The sequence below is a fragment of the Schistocerca nitens genome, chromosome 8 (assembly GCF_023898315.1).
Source record: "Schistocerca nitens isolate TAMUIC-IGC-003100 chromosome 8, iqSchNite1.1, whole genome shotgun sequence".
Classification (NCBI taxonomy): Eukaryota; Metazoa; Arthropoda; class Insecta; order Orthoptera; family Acrididae; genus Schistocerca; species Schistocerca nitens.
Window position 1 is genome coordinate 41169092 of NC_064621.1, and position 20087 is coordinate 41189178.

Genomic DNA, 20087 nt, shown 5'->3' on the forward strand with positions numbered 1-20087 from the left:
CTGATACCGATACAATGGTTCCAGCGAACCAAAAACCTTTTTATATTTTTTAAATTTTTTCTCTCCGAACTTTAATTCCCTTTCCAAATTTCTCCTTGGCTTCTTTTATTGCTTGATCAATGTGTATACTGAATAACTGTGGGGATAGGCTAAGTACATACATGTCCTGTGGTTGCCGTCTGTCCCGATATATGACACGACTTCCCGACAGGACCCAATTTTGTCCCGATTTTGCAAAACAGTGTTACGAGTTTAGTTCAAGTACTGAAGTAACACCGTACGTTAGCGTAACATTTAAATGCAGCCTCAGTTAGTTTTATTTTTGTCAATAAGCTTACGTTGACAAGGTCGTCACGCAGATGGCGTTGCATGTTGCGTATCCTGTACCGACGATGCAGGCACCTTGAAGATCTACCGTAGGGTGTCCATTTCATTTTCATTGGAAAAGGGGACATTTAAAATAAATTAGAGAAAAACCTGGGACAATGAAGAAAAAAACGGGATATAAATATTGTATTGACTAAATTAAATACACATACAAGTTTACCTTTACAAAGTGCACTCAGATGATCCCAAATCACTTTTTACAATTATTCTGCCACACTATCACCGTACTTTTCACTTTTATGTACTTTATCAAGAAGTGCATTTTCGTTTGAAATTGTATCATAAAAGTCAGTACACGATACACCATTTAAGTGTGTTTTGTCAATGAGCAAGGCCCTCACTGTTTCAACTTTCATTCTGTTTTTTTCATCTGACCACAAAGAGTTCACTAACGAAAAAACACGTTCCACAGCAGCATTTGACCCAGGAATTGCCAGACAAAACTCCACGAAATGAATCATGTTTTTCATATTAATGTTTTTACTTTTGAAATAAGCAAATATTTTACACCACGTTGCACTAACACTTCCTTTGCCGCCTTCTTCACTTTTTATGAAGTTCTGTGCACATGAAAATTCATCGAACAGTTCGTCTTCATCAACAGGAAAATTTGGTACAATACTTTTAACAAAAACACAGCAGTCCTGAATATCCTTCCACTGTTGCTGCTCCTTTTCAGTATTAACCCTGTCAAATGCTTTAAAAGGTGTGAGAAATGGTAAACAACATTCTTTAATATACTCAATGCAAGAGTCATAGAAGATGTCAGCATAAATATGAAATTGTTCTACATTAATTTCACCCTCTTCTTCCAGCTTTCTTAGAGTCTCATGTACAAAGGATGTGAGAAATCTTTCAGATTTTCTACATTGTAATTTGCCCAATAATTTGTTTATTCCTTGATAAACTTCCACTATTGTGATTTCTTGTTTCTCAATACATTTAATTGTTGTGGAGAAAGGTTTTAGCTGGCTAACAAGAAAATGTAGAAGAACAATAGACACAGGGTTATCAAAGAATTGTTTAAGGATAACAGGACACTTATCAGGGGAAATGAAATATGATTTCAAAACAGGAAATATCTCTACAATTCTTTCCAATGCTGGTAGCAGAGATAGCCACCCTGTCTTGCTGTGCCCAAGTACAGTTTTGTATTCAGTTTCAGTAAACTTACAGAATGACTTCAGAGATTCAACCCTTACTGTATATATGTGGAAATGCTGGTAGATTTTGTTTACAATTAATTGGCAGTCGATGGGTAGGCAATCTGAGCCAGTTTGTAAGGAATTGTGCACCACGTGTGCTGGACAGCCAACACCTACTATATTATTCACAGTGTTCTGTTGCAGTTTATAAAACAAATTGTTTTTTCCTTTCCTCTGCTTACCACCAAAATTGGTGTTAGTGTTGTCTGCAGAAACTGCAATCACCTTTCCCTCAAAATCATATTTCTTTAAAACCTCCAGCACATAATTCTGAAGTAAATCTGAAGTTTCTCCAGCTAAATTAACCAATTCGAGCACTTTCACCGCGATGCCATTTTCAGGGTGAAAATACCTGATACGGAGAGGAACCAACTTCAAATCCAGATGATTCGATGTATCAATCATTACAGAAATGAATCGAGCACTTTTCAGTTCATTTAAAACCTGCTGAGCTGCATACGGCGCAATGACATTTGAAATGACTGCATTACATTTTGTGTCCACATGTGAATTTAGGATTGAAAAGTTTTTTAACAACTGCTGTAGTACAGTCCATTGACTTAAAGCTATGGTTATGCATTGCCCTGTGGTATGCAAACGTAGCTTCTTGTGCTGCCAACTGCCTGTCCATTTCTGTTACTGATTTTAAGTTTACATAGTAGTCACTCACGCATTCATTTACTCTTTTCGTTTGATCACTCATGCGATGTTTCTTCGTCTTAATGTGATTCACAATGTCAGACCTTCCGCCACGACCAATAGCAAATTTTGATCTGCACTATGTACATTCTAAAGTTTCTTCACTACCAGTGATAAAATGAAGCTCGGTTTTTATATTGCTGTTAAAATTACACTTCGTTTTGGCGTAATGAAACAGTGATTGCACAGTGCAAAACATTGACAGTGTGGTGACGGAAGCCAGAGAGCAAGTATCTGTGGTGTAGAGTATCTCTGGACCGAAAGGACGGACTCAGTGAATCGGTTTAGAAGAGAAGAATCTTCGTTGTTATTCGTAACCCATAGTGTGTTTAAAATTACTTGAGATTTTTGACAGTTCGGTACATGTTTGGGGTATGCTGAAAGTCATCACACGCTTCCTAGCGTAAATAATTGCGCAGTTAATAGCAAGTCAAACAACTAGTAGCGTAAAATACTCTAGCCAAGCGGAATCATAAAAAAACGGGACATTTGAGCATCCCCAAAAAAACTTTCGGGACAGCGGGACATTTTGGTAAAAAACTGGACTGTCCCGGGAAAAACGGGACGAATGGACACCCTAATCTATCGCCATCATTCGAGAAAATATCAGACTTCTCCAGTAGTACAGGGCTGAAACTATTTAAGCAACGCCGCGCGGAACAATCAGGCAGTTCCCATTTGAACAGCAACCTGATATGACAATCCTTTCTAAACGTAATGCGAACAACGAGTGCAAATTAGTAATGTTTGAGTGTTTACTGCGGATATGTATGTCGTGAAGTGGTGTATAGTGACGTGTACTTCAACGATTAAGTGTTATTGTTGACTGTTTACCGTCTAATAAACTTATTTTATCATAGCTTACGAAAATTCCGAAGGATGGAAAGAGAAAGTTTCACTTTTCAGATGATTTCACGAAATGGTGGTCTTTTGCCAAGACAGGACGTACGGACAGGAAGCGTTCTGAGCGAGTTGTAGCTGTTTCATCTCAGAAACTCACGGAGGTAAGGCAGATGTGAAGCATCACATTTCTACGAAGAATCATACAAATAGATTCGCGATAGCATCGACATCAAAGCCTATTTCCAGATTCATGATTAAAGAAGATACCAAGAAGGAATTGCTCGTTGCTGCTGCAGAATTAACAACAGCTTATAAAGTTGTCAAGCATCATCCATCCTTCAGTTCTCTTGACAGTGAGGAGAACTGAATGCCGCAATGTATCCTGACTCCAAAGTCGCCGCAAAGCAGTCTACAGCCAGGAACAAAGCTATAGAGATTGTTAAAAATATTCTCGCATCACACTTCGTGTCCGAATGCATAACAAATTGCGAGAAGTTTCATTTTACGGCATGGGCACCGACGGTTCGAATCACAAGACTGAAAAGATGTTCTCTTTAGTTGTTCATTACTTTACTGAAACTGACGGAATCCAACGGGTGCTGTTGAATTTTAGTCCGCAGCTCGTGGTCGTGCGGTAGCGTTCTCGCTTCCCACGCCCGGGTTCCCGGGTTCGATTCCCGGCGGGGTCAGGGATTTTCTGTGCCTCGTGATGACTGGGTGTTGTGTGCTGTCCTTAGGTTAGTTAGGTTTAAGTAGTTCTAAGTTCTAGGGGACTGATGACCATAGATGTTAAGTCCCATAGTGCCCAGAGCCATTTGAACCATTTTTGTTGACATTTGATTCACTGTATAACGGAACTCTGGAGACAATTGCAAAGTTTTGTCTAGAGACTTTAAGAGAACTGCAAATTCCATTAGATAAATTAATCGCTTTTTGTGGAGACAGTACCAGTACAAACTTCGGAAGGCATCATCGACGCGGCCAGCAGAATGTGTTTCAGCAAATTAAAGAGCTAGGAAAAAATATAGAAGGAATTTGAAGCCCTGCCCGTATTGTCCACAATACTATATCGAGGGCTGCTGCAGTCTTGACTGTCATGAAAATAGTTAATTTCTTTTCAATATACACGTTAAGGACAGAGACGCTGAAAGAGTTCTGCTTATAGGTTGATGTCAGTTATCAGACTGTTCTATCTCACTCAAAACACGATGGCTATCGATAATGCCTGCAGTGGAGAGAATTCTTAATCTTTGGATTCTATTAAAACAATTTTTTTGTCCGATTAGTGAAATTTGCTTCACGTTTCTGCAGTCAAACTTGATTCTGTTTGAAGAAAATATAAAAAGCGTGGAGAAGAATAAAGTCTCGATAACTGAAATAAGAAACATATTAATTGACACTTAAAGATGTCTGAATGAAAGGAAAGCTGCCAATTTTATAGGCAAGCAAACCAACATGAATTTGTACAAATTAAAGAATGGAAACCCTAACCAAATAATTAATTTGATTTCGAAATTTGAGGAAGAGACAACGGTTTTCTGTACCATAGTATTTGATTACTTACAGAAGTGGGCTATTTCTTTTTAATAAATATCAAGTATTTGATTAGATGACGCTATCTGAAACCCCAGATGGGGTGACGATTGTGAACACTATTATGTACCTGAATAAAAATGGTGTGAAAATTTCAGGCAATAATTGTTTTCAGGGTTATATGTCTCTGAAGAGCTTTTTAGAAGCTACGAATGACTCGAAAGAATGGAAGTCTAAACATTCTGTGGAAGAAAGGCGGATTTATTTTCTTAACGAAATCGAAAATCCTGAACGCAAATGCCAACTGCCAAAATTATGTGAGCATTTGTTTTCTATTCCTGCACACAACGCCCCTGTGGAAAGAGTATCTTCGCTGATGCAGGCCCTGTGGAGTGATGAAAGTAAATGACTGCTGTCAGGGACTGTGGAATCAGTCTTACAGTGCCAGTTTAACTACAAGCTGACTCGCATGGAGTATCATAAATACAGTTACATACACAATAAAAGTAATATTGTAGAACAAAGGCAAACTGGTGCTTTTCACTTAGTTTCATAAATACGTAAAAGGGGACAAAAATTTTCTGGAAAAGATGAAATCTTCCGAAAAATATGGTGTACCAGCTACTTCTGTCGCAACAGTTTCCATGTAGTTGTGTTCTATATGAAAATCAATTACCTTACATAATTTTTTTATTTCATTCCTACAACTCGACCTTAGAGTGTCCGGACGAGGTCCCAGCTAGATATGGCAAACCAACATGTCCACAATCTGAACTTTGGTAATGAGGATACTTGACATAGTGTCTTTCAGCGTCTGACTTACATCAGTTTCAGTATGAGTTGCGAGGACAGAATCAATTCCATATGATCGGAGAATTAATTTCCTCTCTTCGTGCGTGCATAACTAATCCGTTGAGACGAGTTGATTTCCTTCTTTGTACTCGTTATTTCGATTCACTGTGCGACATTAGAGTTGTTTTTCCTGGTAAAAGCAGTTACACTCCTGGAAATGGAAAAAAGAACACATTGACACCGGTGTGTCAGACCCACCATACTTGCTCCGGACACTGCGAGAGGGCTGTACAAGCAATGATCACACGCACGGCACAGCGGACACACCAGGAACCGCGGTGTTGGCCGTCGAATGGCGCTAGCTGCGCAGCATTTGTGCACCGCCGCCGTCAGTGTCAGCCAGTTTGCCGTGGCATACGGAGCTCCATCGCAGTCTTTAACACTGGTAGCATGCCGCGACAGCGTGGACGTGAACCGTATGTGCAGTTGACGGACTTTGAGCGAGGGCGTATAGTGGGCATGCGGGAGGCCGGGTGGACGTACCGCCGATTTGCTCAACACGTGGGGCGTGAGGTCTCCACAGTACATCGATGTTGTCGCCAGTGGTCGGCGGAAGGTGCACGTGCCCGTCGACCTGGGACCGGACCGCAGCGACGCACGGATGCACGCCAAGACCGTAGGATCCTACGCAGTGCCGTAGGGGACCGCACCGCCACTTCCCAGCAAATTAGGGACACTGTTGCTCCTGGGGTATCGGCGAGGACCATTCGCAACCGTCTCCATGAAGCTGGGCTACGGTCCCGCACACCGTTAGGCCGTCTTCCGCTCACGCCCCAACATCGTGCAGCCCGCCTCCAGTGGTGTCGCGACAGGCGTGAATGGAGGGACGAATGGAGACGTGTCGTCTTCAGCGATGAGAGTCGCTTCTGCCTTGGTGCCAATGATGGTCGTATGCGTGTTTGGCGCCGTGCAGGTGAGCGCCACAATCAGGACTGCATACGACCGAGGCACACAGGGCCAACACCCGGCATCATGGTGTGGGGAGCGATCTCCTACACTGGCCGTACACCACTCGTGATCGTCGAGGGGACACTGAATAGTGCACGGTACATCCAAACCGTCATCGAACCCATCGTTCTACCATTCCTAGACCGGCAAGGGAACTTGCTGTTCCAACAGGACAATGCACGTCCGCATGTATCCCGTGCCACCCAACGTGCTCTAGAAGGTGTAAGTCAACTACCCTGGCCAGCAAGATCTCCGGATCTGTCCCCCATTGAGCATGTTTGGGACTGGATGAAGCGTCGTCTCACGCGGTCTGCACGTCCAGCACGAACGCTGGTCCAACTGAGGCGCCAGGTGGAAATGGCATGGCAAGCTGTTCCACAGGACTACATCCAGCATCTCTACGATCGTCTCCATGGGAGAATAGCAGCCTGCATTGCTGCGAAAGGTGGATATACACTGTACTAGTGCCGACATTGTGCATGCTCTGTTGCCTGTGTCTATGTGCCTGTGGTTCTGTCAGTGTGATCATGTGATGTATCTGACCGCAGGAATGTGTCAATAAAGTTTCCCCTTCCTGGGACAATGAATTCACGGTGTTCTTATTTCAATTTCCAGGAGTGTATTTCATCAATCTGTAATCAACTTATAAAGTAGGGAGTGGCTGAATCATTTTTCGGCAGCGTACTTTCCTTCAGGAGTATAAAGTAGAACCTCAGTGAAGTTTGCAGAGTAGGACAGAGACGCTGACGCCAGTAGAGTCTTTGGCTGCGGATCGTGAGCCGTACCTGTATGGCTCAGTCAGCGGAACACTCGCCCTTGAAAGGCAAAGTTTCCGAGGTCGCGTACCGGTCCTGTTCGCAGTTTTCATCTGCTAGGCTTCAAAACTGTTTAACATTCATCCGTGGTATTCACCGCATATACAGCGAACTGCGATTGCAACAGGTTATTAGCAAATCAGGATCTCAGCAGAAACGGAGGCACGCGCGATTGTGTGTGTTTGTGTCTGTGTGAATTGAAAGGTGAGCGGATTGTGCCATAACATCACATCATTGTGTTTCACTCAATCAGTGGCAAGGTCGAGTTCCCACTTTGCCGTCGTCAATTTGGTATCCGTAAATCAAACTGACGAAACACTAGGAAGATCCCTTTTCTCGTCGTTGCTCGTAGTTATAAACTCCTTGATGTCAATAGCTGAAACCTTTCCTAAGACTCTCTTCTTCCTCGTTAAGAAAATCGAATTTTAAGAGGCGAGACACGATAACACGGTTCTATACTACGAACATGCAGTTTTCGTTCGTAAGGTTCATACGCGACTCAGCCGTTAGCGGCGGATTCCTTTCCACAGGCGTTATCTCGCTACACGCAGTCATCTCGCTCGACTGCTGCCAGGTGGGCGTTCCCTCCTCTGGCCGCGCCGCAGCGCCGTGGCGCTCACATCGCGCTTCTGTCACGTGACGTCCATGTTGACCTCGCAGGCAGTCGCCTGTTGACATTGGGCGGGTGCTGTTGACTTCGGGTGCTCAGTGGAACGTGTTGTTTACACAGACGCGACAGAAGACTGAGAAACAACCTATTATTGATCCTCTGCACGGGGAGTAAACTCTACTCATACAGTGAGTAACAAACTCAATTCCTCGTCATTAAAATAATCATACATGTGCATATAAGTAAGTGCTCATCACATACAAATACGCAGATGCAGTGGGGACGCATGCGTTAACAAGAGTATTTCGCAAGAATAGGATGGAAGTTCATGATTTGCCTTGCACAGTAAACGAAATTTCCGGAACTGAAGGTAATAAATGCTACGACACGCGCCAAAGTTTAAGATCCCAAGATTCCCGAAGGTTATTCATTTAAATATCGCTGAATACAGAAATCCGCTTATTAATCTTGGCTACTTGTGCTGCATCGAACAATACACATTAGAAGCTATAATGGTGATTCTTCAAATATGTTTAAGCAGGATGGAAGAGTATATCATCATCATCATCATCTTCATCATCAGCCAATTCAATCATTATATGATGTGTCCTCTTCGAGTTGTGGATTGGAAGAGTATATAGCTACTAAAATATCGCACAGACTGTGCAATGACACCGCATACCCTCTCAAATTATTGGCGTATTCAGCTAGCCGGTTTTGACTCTCCGCGTCATGCAAACGAGAGAACAGCACACCAAGCTTTCTCCTACAGCAACTATTTATTCAGTCTAGCACGTACTGAAACTAAAGTCTGCCGATTTCGGAAAGTTTTATCCATTGAATGATTGAGTGACTTAAAGCATTTTATGTGTGATATTGTAGTTAGTTCGATGGTAGCGTGCGGGGCGGCACGAAATTCGCGCACTCGGACATCACACAGTGAGTCCTTAAATTCTGATTGTACAAAAATGTCTCTAACAAAATTTCCTCCAGTGCAATTTTTTTGCGGCGGAAAATGGACGTCAAAGAAAGGAAATTTGTCAACACTTAAATTGCGAGAATGCATTCCGAATTTAACGATTTGGCTGAGAGTGTAACATTGTTTAGCCGGCCTAATGGCCGTGCGGTTCTAGGCGCTCCAGTCTGGACCCGAGCGACCGATACGGTCGCAGGTTCGAATCCTGCCTCGGGCATGGACGTGTCTGATGTCCTTAGGTTAGTTAGGTCTAATTAGTTCTAAGTTCTAGGCGACTGATGACCTCAGAAGTTAAGTCGCATAGTGCTCAGAGCCATTTGAACCACTTGAACCATTGTTTGGTAGATAAATGACGTCTTTCTGCATAAGGACAGGTCTTCTGGTGTTTTAGCAATTTTTTGTTATTAAAGGAAAAACGCACTACACCGTAAATTTCTGTGCATTACATCTACAGTCATACTCCACAAGCCACCTGACGGTGTGTGGCGGAGGGTACTGTGAGTACCTCTATCGGTTCTCCCTTCTATTCCAGTCTCGTATTATTCGTGGAAACAAAGATTGTCGGTATGCCTCTGTGTGGGCTTTAATCTCTCTGATTTGATCCTCATGGTGTCTTCGTGAGATCTACGTATGAGGGAGCAATATACTGCTTGACTCCTCGGTGAGTAGCCGGCCAAGGTGGCCGAGCGGTTCTAGGCGCTACAGTCTGGAACCGCGCGACCACTACGATCGTAGGTTCGAATCCTGCCTCGGGCATCGATGTGTGTGATGTCATTAGGTTAGGTAGGTTTAAGGAGTTCTAAGTTCTAGGGGACTGATGACCTCAGAAGTTAAGTCCCATAGTGCTCAGAGCCATTGGAACCATTTTGAACTCCTCGGTGAAGGTACGTTCTCGAAACTTCAACAAAAGCCCGTACCGAGCTACTGAGCGTCTCTCTTGCAGAGTCTTCCACTGGAGTTTATCTATCATCTCCGTAACGCTTTCGCGATTACTAAATGATCCTGTAACGAAGCGCGCTGCTCTCCGTTGGATCTTCTCTATCTCTTCTATCAACCCTATCTGGTACGGATCCCACACCGGTGAGCAGTATTCAAGCAGTGGGCGAACAAGTGTTCTGTATCCTACTTCCTTTGTTTTCGGATTGCATTTCCTTAGGATTCTTCCAGTGAATCTCAGTCTGGCATCTGCTTTACCGACCATTAATTTTATATGGTCATTCCATTTTAGATCACTCCTAATACCTACTTCCAGATAATTTATGGAATTAACTGCTTCCAGTTGCTGACCTGCTATATTGTAGCTAAATGATAAAGGATCTTTCTTTCTGTGTATTCGCAGCACATTACACTTGTCAACATTGAGATTCAATTGCCATTCCCTGGACCATGCGTCAATTTGTTGCAGATCCTCCTGCATTTCAGTACAATTTTCCATTGTTACAACCTCTCGATATACTACAGCATCATCTGAAAAAAGCTTCAGTGAACTTCCGATGTTATCTATAAGGTCATTTATATATATTGTGAATAGCAACGGTCCTACGACACTCCCCTGCGGCACACCTGAAATCACTCTTACTTCGGAAGACTTCTCTCCATTGAGAATGACATGCTGCGTTCTGTTATCTGAAATCTTCAATCCAATCACACACTTGGTCTGATAGTCCATATGCTCTTACTTTGTTCATTAAACGACGGTGGGGAACTGTATCAAACGTCTCGCGGAAGTCAAGAAACACGGCATCTACCTGGGAACCCGTGTCTATGGCCCTCTGAGTCTCGTGGACGAATAGCCCTTCCCACGGAAGTTTCAGCGCTATGGTATCGTGTCGTAAACAATTTAATAGCCACCAATCATCGCATGGCGGCCATCCGCCTACGGCCCTCGGCTGCTTGCGGCCGATGTGGTGACGTAGACACCAGAGAGCACCGTCTCTTATGCCCTCACGTCACAGAAGTGTGGGACCTTGCACGTGTGCTATTAGCGCTGATCGATGGGACGACACCAGACAATGTGTCAATCGACTGGTTCCTTACCCCTGATATTCAGAACAACCACCGAACACGACGTAACGCAATGGTGTGGCTCATGGGCCACACCATTTTCACTTTCCCTCACCGATGCTGTCTCTTTCATGGACTACCTGTGGAGCCAGCATCGCCTGGCGGAATCTGACCGGAAATATACCATTACTTTTGCAAGATTTCTGAAAGTTGCAATGGTTCATGGTTATCAAAAGGTGTTCCGGGTTGACTAAGGCACCCCGTCCAGGAATTGCCTGAGTTTACCCCTGGATCCTTGTCACTCGGACTTTCAAACTACCCTTGACTTGCCTATACCCAAGATTTGACATTGGCCTTCTGGGCATCACTAGAGTAGACGTTTCTATGATACTGATAATATGGCAATTGGTAACATGGGAATTGTGTGAACCTTGTATGAAAAATTATTGGAAAATTAGAAAACACGTAATCTATCTTAGAGGATTATTACTTCGTTAATTCTATGGGCGATGGGATTATCTCGCCAGTTTCGTTTTCATTTGTGTGTGCTGCCGTCCCTGTTTTTAATTTGCATTCATTTCTGTCTTTATTTATTTCTTCCTTTTTAGTTTCTAAACTCATCACTTGCTTCACACAGAGAGAGGTGTATTTCTGAGTAGTGTGTCGTCGCCCCATGAGGCATAGCAGAGTATGCCTCCGCTTTTATTTTCGGTTTATGACAATGAGTCTTGCTACTACCAGCACCATGCTTTACGTGCTGCGTCGACAGTAGAGGATGGCGGCATTTTTGGAGAGGAAAAGGTAGGGCTATAGGGGAGGAAGTAAAAAAAAAAAAAAAAAAAGTAGCGGGAGCTGGGTTTCACACGATCGTCTTTTTCGAAACCCATGCTGATTCCTACAGAGTAGATTTCTAGTCTCCAGAAAAGCCATTATACTCGAACATAATACGTGTACTATAATTCTACAACTAATCGACATTATACGAGGGCAGTTCAATAAGTAATGCAACACATTTTTTTTCTCGGCCAATTTTGGTTGAAAAAACCGGAAATTTCTTGTGGAATATTTTCAAATATTCCCGCTTCGTCTCGTATAGTTTCATTGACTTCCGACAGGTGGCAGCGCTGTACGGAGCTGTTAAAATGGCGTCTGTAACGGATGTGCGTTGCAAACAACGGGCAGTGATCGAGTTTCTTTTGGCGGAAAACCAGGGCATCTCAGGTATTCATAGGCGCTTGCAGAATGTCTACGGTGATCTGGCAGTGGACAAAAGCACGGTGAGTCGTTGGGCAAAGCGTGTGTCACCATCGCCGCAAGGTCAAGCAAGACTGTCTGATCTCCCGCGTGCGGGCCGGCCGTGCACAGCTGTGACTCCTGCAATGGCGGAGCGTGCGAACACACTCGTTCGAGATGATCGACGGATCACCATCAAACAACTCAGTGCTCAACTTGACATCTCTGTTGGTAGTGCTGTCACAATTGTTCACCAGTTGGGATATTCAAAGGTTTGTTCCCGCTGGGTCCCTCGTTGTCTAACCGAACACCATAAAGAGCAAAGGAGAACCATCTGTGCGGAATTGCTTGCTCGTCATGTGGCTGAGGGTGACAATTTCTTGTCAAAGATTGTTACAGGCGATGAAACATGGGTTCATCACTTCGAACCTGAAACAAAACGGCAATCAATGGAGTGGCGCCACACCCACTCCCCTACCAAGGAAAGGTTTAAAGCCATACCCTCAGCCGGCAAAGTCATGGTTACAGTCTTCTGGGACGCTGAAGGGGTTATTCTGTTCGATGTCCTTCCCCATGGTCAAACGATCAACTCTGAAGTGTATTGTGCTACTCTTCAGAAATTGAAGAAACGACTTCAGCGTGTTCGTAGGCACAAAAATCTGAACGAACTTCTCCTTCTTCATGACAACGCAAGACCTCACACAAGTCTTCGCACCCGAGAGGAGCTCACAAAACTTCAGTGGACTGTTCTTCCTCATGCACCCTACAGCCCCGATCTCGCACCGTCGGATTTCCATATGTTTGGCCCAATGAAGGACGCAATCCGTGGGACGCACAACGCGGATGATGAAGAAGTTATTGATGCAGTACGACGTTGGCTCCGACATCGACCAGTGGAATGGTACCGTGCAGGCATACAGGCCCTCATTTCAAGGTGGCGTAAGGCCGTAGCATTGAATGGAGATTACGTTGAAAAATAGTGTTGTGTAGCTAAAAGATTGGGGAATAACCTGGTGTATTTCAATGCTGAATAAAACAACCCCTGTTTCAGAAAAAAAATGTGTTGCATTACTTATTGAACTGCCCTCGTAGATATAGTTCTATAGTTCTGCACATCTGTTCGACGTCCCTTCGTGAAAACGGGGAGAGAATCGTTAATAAGCTGTTCTGTAATGCACTGTTTCGTATCTCCGAGAGACCTCAAGACTCTATTTAATCACAAATGTGGTGCAATTTCTTAAGTATTGTCGATTTTTATGGCACTATTTAGATACCCTACTGTAAGAATTATGTTGGAAACCGGTATAAGCGTTAGTTTTCACACTCATCTGATATCGTATTCAGAAGTGCCGCTTACTGGCCGCTTGGTGCGCTGCTACTGCTGGAGTAACAAAAACGAGCGGGAGTATCACGACTGTTATGTTAGGATGTGGTGTAATATAGTATTGCTGTTCCTTATCTCTGCGTCGGTTCCATATAAGGCTAGTCTACTATTTTCCATAATCTCAAATCTTGTGACTAGTTTTCAAATTTGTGTCTGCATAAGGATTTCGTAAACATATTAGCTAACTGATTTTCTGCAGCAATATATTTGACATATTTTTATTGTCAAACATAAATTTCTAACAAACTCGTGCTTAACATTTATGTATTTTAATCTTTTGTATTCCCACTTAAAAAGACGGGTGTTACAAGACTGATTGTTTTAATAAATTATAAGTTTCTTATCTTTCAAAATTTTTAAGTCTTGGAATAGCTCCTCAAACGGCAAATATTCTACAACACAAGTTGCAAGTGATTCAAATTCTGCTTCTGTAGAAGACGAGGCTACAGCACTCTATTCTATAGTTACCCATCTTACAGCATTACCAAAGAGCTTGATATCATAACCGGATATTAATTTTCTGTCTGCAGTGTTGGCCCAATCAGCATCAGTATAAGCTACTACAGTTTGATTGTTCTGTTCATTTTTATAATGCATCCCACAGTCTACTGTGTCTTTTATGTAATGCACTATTTTCTGTAAACCTTTTCAGTGTGATTCCTTTGGATCACTTTGATAATGACTGAAATAATTAACAGTATAACTTAAATCAGATTGTGTTGTTTGAGTTACATACAGCAAACATTCTATTAATTTTCTGTATGGCACTTTTTAATGAAATCTCCTATCACCCTCCACTTTTCTTTAATTCTATTCTACTGGCGTTTCGAAATAAGTTTTCTTTCTCAAAATTATTCCATTCTTCCTCTTATCTATCTCCATTATCAAGAACAGTTTCATATCACCGAAATATTTCTTTTTAAATTTACTTATTAAACTTAATTTGAATTTATCAATTACAACTCATCATTACCAAAAGTTAAAAAGTCATCTGGATATAAAAAAATATAAACCACAATGTTTAAGTTCCTGTCAGCATTGCTTTGAACAAAGCCTGAATGTTCAAAAAACTTGTCAGTCATTAAATTCTAAGATCTTGACGCCTACTTTTTATCATAAACTGCTTTGTTTAGCTTAGTAACTGGTTCTATATTAAATTCGGCTGGTATCTTTACATAAATTTCTTCATTCGCATGAAGGGAGGCACTTTGTACATCTGTCTAATGTGCAGTCAATTTTTCATGATTCATAACAGCAAGTAATGTTCACAGAGTTTTTAACCTTGCTACAGGAGCATATATTTCACTATACTGACAGCCTTTTCTTTGAGAACAACCTCGTGCAACTAGTCTACCTTTATAACTATTAATGTTGTCTGCCTCGTCATGTTTCACTTAAAAGACCCACATAGTTTCAAAGCCTTTCTGTTTTCGGGTATTTCACATACTGTCCAGGTGTTGTTTTCGTTTATTGCTTGCATCTCTTCTGCTACAGCGTAAAGCCATTCTTGTTTATCTGATCTGCTGTAACTGTCACTGAAAGTCTCTGGAACATCCTTGACATATATATTTGCTTTTAATGCTAATGCAGCATAGTCTTCCACCAACACTAGACCTTTCACTTTCTTGGACACTCTTCTGGGTTTCAAGAGGTTTACGATCTTCAGCTTCATTTTTACTTGGTATGGAGTGATTTTTGTAATCACTGACATTTTATTTAGCGAAGACAACTTCATCGTTTTTGTCTTCTTTGCAAGAAAAGCAATCTTCATTATTATATCAAACCAATTTCCATCACACTTGATGTCTCTTCCAAGAATGATTTGTCTCTCTTCTGAGGACGATAACCGATATCCATTAACACCATAACCGATACCCATTAACACAGTATCTAACTATGAAGCACTTCTTTATTTTCCTAATCAAACTTTCCAGCAATCACTTCTGCAGGAGGAAGTAAATATGCGGCACAACGCAACCCCTCTCAGTTTTGGCAACTCTGGCATTCCACCATGTCACAGAGTAGCATGAACTGTCACTTTTAATGCACATGTTCGTGATTTATCAGGTAAACAACAATCTTTACTGCTTCTGTCCAAAAATATTTTTCAAGTTTACTGTTCAACATGTCACGAGCCTTGTTAATAATGTTCCAATTCATACGTTCACTCACTCCATTTTGCAATGGGTTGTATATCATTGTCAATTCATCCTGGATTCCTTTCTTCTCAAAGTATTTCAACTCTTGTGGCAGATATTAACCTCCTTTATCACATCGGAATCTACTAATCCTGATATTGAAATGAGTAGTTGCCGCTGCTTCATACTGTGTAACGTATTCTAGTACTTTCAATTTATTTTGCATCACATACACAGGGTGGTCCATTGATAGTGACCAGGCCAAATATCTCACGAAATAAGCATCAAACGAAAAAACTACAAAGAACGAAACTCATCTAGCTTGAAGGAGGAAACCAGATGGCGCTATGGTTGCCCAGCTAGATGGCGCTGACATAGGTCAAACGGATATCAACTGCGTTTTTAAAATAGGAACTCCCATTTTTATTACATATTCGTGTAGGACGTAAAGAAATATGAATGTTTTAGTTGGACCACTTTTTTCGCTTTGTGATAGATGGCGCTGTAATAGTCACAAACATATGGCTCACAATTTTAGACTAACAGCTGGCAACAGGTAGGTTATTTAAATTAAAATACAGAACATAGGTACGTTTGAACATTTTATTTCGGTTGTTCCAATGTGATACGTGTACCTTTGTGAACTCATTATCTCTGACAACGCATGCTGTTACAGCGTGATTATCTGTAAATACCACATTAATGCAGATAATGATTAAAATTATGTCCGTCAACCTCAATGCATATGGCAATACATGTAATGACATACCTCTCAATTACGAGTAGTTCACCTTCCGTAATTTTCGCACGTGCATTGACAATGCGCTGACGCATTTTGTCAGGCATTGTCGGTGTATCACGATAGCAAATATCCTTCAACTTTCCTCACAGAAAGAAATCCGGGGACGTCATATCCGGTGAACGTGCGGGCCATGGTAAGGTGCTGCGATGACCAATCCACCTGTCATGAAATATGCTAGCCGGCCGGTGTGGCTGTGTGGTTCTAGTCGCTTCAGTCTGGAACCGCGTGACCGCTACGGTCGCAGGTTCGAATCCTGTCTCGGGCATGGATGTGTGTGATGTCCTTAGGTTAGTTAGGTTTAAGTAGTTCTAAGTTCTAGGGGACTGATGTTAAGTCCCATAGTGCTCAGAGCCATTTGAACCAATTTTGAAATATGCTATTCAATACTGCTTCAACCGCACACAAGCTGTGTGCCAGACATCCATCGTGCTGGAAGTACATCGCGATTCTGTCATGCAGTGAAACATCTTGTAGTAACATCAGTAGAACATTACGTAGCTAATCGGCATTCATTGCAGCATTTAGATTGCCATCGATATAATTGGGGCCAATTATCCTTCCTCGGATAATGCCGCACCATACATTAACCCGTCAAGGTCGCTGATGTTTCACTTGTCGCAGCCATCGTGGATTTTCCGTTGCCCGATAGTGCATATTATGCCGGTTTACGTTACCGCTGTTGGTGAATGACGCTTCGTCGCTAAATAGAACGCGTGCAAAAAATCTGTCATCGTCCTGTAATTTCCCTTGTGCCTAGTAGCAGAACTGTACACGACGTTCAAAGTCGTCGCCATGCAATTCGTAGTGCATAAAAATATGGTACAGGTGCAATCGATGTTGATGTAGCATTCTCAACACCGACGTTTCTGAGATTCCCGATTCTCGCGCAATTGGTCTGCTACTGATGTGCGGATTAGCCGCGACAGCAGCTAAAACAGCTACTTGGGCATCATCATTTGTTGCAGGTCGTGGCTGACGTTTCACATGTGGCTGAACACTTCCTGTTTCCTTAAATAACGTTACTATCAGGCGAACATCCCGACACTTGGATGATGTCGTCCAGGATACCGAGCAGCACACATAGCACACACCCGTTGGGCATTTTGATCACAATAGCCATACATCAACACGATATCGACCTTTTCCGCAATTGGTAAACGGTCCATTTTAACATAGGTTATGTATCACAAAGCAAATACCGTCCGCACTGGCGGAATGTTACGTGATACCACGTACTTATACGTTTGTGACAATTACAGCGCCATCTATCACAAAGCGAAAAAAGTGGTCCAACTAAAACATTCATATTTATTTACGTACTACACGAATATGTAGTAAAAAATGGGGGTTCCTATTTTAAAAAATGCAGTTGATATCTGTTTGACCTATGGCAGCGCCATCTGGTTTCCCCCTCGAAGCTAGACGAGTTTCGTTCTTTGTAGTTTTTTTCGTTTGATGCTTATTTCGTGAGATATTTGGCCTGGTCACTATCAATGGACCACCCTGCTGTAAAATGGGTATAGTCATCTATAAATGTAATGATGGACCTGTTTCCATAGTAAGACGCGAGAGTATGAGGATTCATGACTTGTGTACTAGTTCCTGTTGAGGTTTTGCTCTTGTCCTCTTCTGTTACCGAATGAGATTGCCCTGTGGTCAGCACACTGGGGCCCTATTCTGTATCTTTCCGCCATTTTGCCGATAGGTTCGGTTTGCGAGCGCACCGAACGGTCTTGTTTTCGAAACAGAGCCCCAACATTATTCAGTAAGCATTTCGAAAACGATGCCACACCATCCTAGCTCCCAAAACGCTGTTGTCAGTTCTCCTCGCGCCAACCAATGAACAGCAATCTGCCTCAGATCCGCGCATGCGCACTGCAGCGCCACATCGTCACGAACTCGAAGCAGCTAGCAGCTGACACAGGCAAGCCATTCTTCACAGTACCGAAAAGTGAGGTTAGAGTACTTAATACTGTTGAAATTTCGCTGACCATGGGCTCCCATGAATTCATGATAACGATAGAATATTGACTGTGTTCTGGATACTGTCGTAAATGTCACATTAAGTCATTTTTTCCTCATTCACATCGACGTCTTGTCTTGGATTTTACGGTTTCGGAATGTGAGTTTGGAATGGAGTGTAGTACCACAGTGTACAAATACATCTATAGAAACATTCATCATTTTTTTTCTGTTTTCTGTCGTTCCTTAGTTGCTTCAAAATTCGTGGAAGTATGTTCCATCTATGCAACTAACTGAACGCAGTATAAAGATGCTTCACAAATAAAAGAAGTGAAACATGTATGGCAGTAAACAAACTGCCTTCAATAGGTTGCATAGACGAAACACATCTCCACGAACCCAAAAAATTGTTTAAGAGACTGTTAAAGAATAAGAAGATGCATAGAATGTGGTTGTAACTTGCTCCTAGAGATAGAAATGATGAAGTTGCCTACTTCCCTATATGACACGTCAACGATTTGGTTCATAAAAACAAAATTTTAAAAAAACGCTTTTTCAAGTAAGTGTGGAGAGTGGAGCTATAGAAGTTCATTGTAGTTTATAACATGCATCTGATGAATCAAAATGTTTCATATATAGCGGTACAATCTGAAAATATTGTGGCGGGAATCCTTCATCTCTGTCTACTGTTGCTAAGGATTCATTCGCAGATAAATACTTGTGAGGAGCTAGAGTATAAAGACAATTGCTGCTAGTTTCATTCTCAGGAATTTACGTTGTGCTCTTAGATTTCTGTCTGACCACACTCTCGGAAATCGCAACATATTCCGAAAAAAATGGTGAATTATTTGTGACAAGAAGTAGTATAAATGTCACAGTCAGTTGTTTCACGCACAGTAATTTCATCTTTCATTTCTTAAACACATGGAAGTCACGAAATCGGAGATACTCGTTACTGTGAAAGCGCGATCTTACGTGTAAATTACAACGAATATTTCAGTAAAATGCTTAACTTTGACGATTAACGAAGTCTCAGAATGTGTTGGAAACACGAAGAGGAAAACAAATATTATCGCATCCAGCAGTATTTTTTTTTTTTTCATTTTGTTCGGTATTGTCGTTGCGTTTGGTCTGGGAGGACGTCACAAGACATCCGTTCAAGTTGATCGTTGATTCCTTTACTCAGTTTTTTATTACAGAGGGTGAACAGCCCTCTGACCGAACACGCTGAGCTACTGTGCCAGCATATCCGAACGTACGCCCTTTTCCAAGGCAGTTTGTCGCCTTATCAACTTCGCTAATACAACTTGTATGGTTTTAGTGCGTTATTTTATGTAATTCCCATCGAGAGAGACGCAGGCTGACTTCGTTGCCGAATGATACGGGTATAAGCCGTACAGGCATGAAATTTTGGAAGGTTTCCTCTATCAGACTTCACAAAATTCCTTTTCACTGGTACTTAAGAGTCTTAAACGCGTTTCGATAGTCAATAAGTAAACCATTTGTGGAAAAGAGTATGCGAAGTCACTAGAATTTCATCTAACACATGTAATGTACGTAAGCTGAGCAGATGTCTTGATATTTAATGATCTTTAAACTCTTAATTGCATAAAAATAATAGGTATTTTGAAAAAATATTGACCGAAAACTTTTTTATTTTGGATGCTGTAATCATTCACAGTAACAACCTAACCTA

The 20087-nt window shown here is 42.1% G+C and overlaps 1 protein-coding gene across 1 annotated transcript in view; it reads left to right on the forward strand.

Annotated features, from left to right (window-relative positions):
• The first annotated feature begins 7958 nt into the window (after nucleotides 1–7958).
• Nucleotides 7959–20087, forward strand: part of LOC126199059 (UDP-glucosyltransferase 2-like) — a 201678-nt gene continuing 189549 nt past the window's right edge. The window contains exon 1 of the mRNA XM_049935771.1: nucleotides 7959–8080. The gene's annotated coding sequence lies outside the window, so the exon portion shown is untranslated. The remainder of the gene's footprint in view (nucleotides 8081–20087) is intronic.